Genomic DNA, 1,489 nt, shown 5'->3' on the forward strand with positions numbered 1-1,489 from the left:
ACAGGGAGAGGTGGACCAGATGAGGACTTTTGCTCCAAATGGGAAAGGAGAAACCTCAGTTCCTAGAGATGCTCCCAGAGATAGTCCTAACAATGAAGATGAGGATGACCCTTTGCTCCCAGGGAAGGAGAAGGGCCTCTGTTCTTAGAGATGAAATGCTCCCAGAGATGGGTGAAGAGAACTTTTGTTTCTGAACAGCTCAACCTTAAAATTGTACCCCAAGAACTTCAAGAGTGGACCCTCGAAAGCAGTTGTGGGAAAAGCTGCAAGTCGGGGGAAGGGACTCGCATGCGAGCAGAGAGACTCCGCTTCCTAAATGGACTGAACAAAGTTATTTGGAAGTGGGCGGCTGTCTCGTTGTGATAATGTTTTCATAGCATGAGCAAGAGAGACTCTTCTTCCTAAATAGACTGAACAAGGTTATTATGGAAATGGTAAACAGACTGAACATCTTAAGGGTTGTCTTTTTACATTGTCAGTGGGAGAAGGGAGGAAGGTGGTGGGGAGGAGGAGAGTTCTGAAGGTGTGGTATAATTTTTTTTTTCCCCTTCTTTTAGGTCCGCTAATAAACTTCTTTATATTCTTTCAAGTTTGGTGCCTGCTTTGCGTTTCTCCTAATTCTTATCTCACAGAAGATAAACAGTAATGAGTATTTTGGGCCAAACCACTACACTAAATTGGTGTTTCCGCCCGGTTACAAAGCCAACCTGCGACAATAAGTTAGGCTAATGCTCAGTGGTGTAAATATTTCTTATATGAAGGTCCTGGACAAGTAGATGCTGTTTTGGGAAGTTCTGGCTGCCCCATCACAGTGTGGGAGTTGAAGAATGAGAGAATAACTGTTTCCCAATGTCTCATGGGACCATGCTCCCTGCTTGAACCCCTTGTGTTGGTTTGAAGGTAAACCAGGAGGAGAAATTCCCACACAAATACTATTAGCACAGGCCTAGGCCCTAGGGTATATCACCATGTCCCGCAGCCGTAGGGAGGAGGAGGAGAGAAGATCCAGCAGGCAGGAATTGTGCAGCAAGATTGATGTATTTAATTGTTTTACAAACTCTTCTATAGACTTTCTTCTTCATAGTCTAATTGGACAAGTGTGGGTTACCCCCAGCCACTGCCCTGGAGGGACGTCTGCTGAGATAAGGAGATTGAGCAATCTCCCAGCAGGACTCCCTGGAAAGACAACCACATTGGTCACAGCGAGGAAAGGCAGATCCACAATCCTTTGGGAGACACTATGCAGATTTCTTCACAACCCATCCCAGATCCTCTGTAATCCATTGGTCCTTTGCTGATCCCCTGTATCCCTATAAAAGCAAGCTCTCTGGAGCCTCTCCCAGAGAGGATTCTCGTCCCTGGCTCCCCCCTTCACCAGAGGGGACACACAATAAAGCTACCTTCCATGCGGAACCAGCCACACGAGCCTCTCGTCTCTCTCTCTGGTCTGGCTTGGCCTGGAGACTGCCCTGCCGAGCTGAGATGAAAT

The sequence above is a fragment of the Corvus brachyrhynchos genome, unplaced genomic scaffold, assembly GCF_000691975.1.
Source record: "Corvus brachyrhynchos isolate BGI_N302 unplaced genomic scaffold, ASM69197v1 scaffold3, whole genome shotgun sequence".
Classification (NCBI taxonomy): Eukaryota; Metazoa; Chordata; class Aves; order Passeriformes; family Corvidae; genus Corvus; species Corvus brachyrhynchos.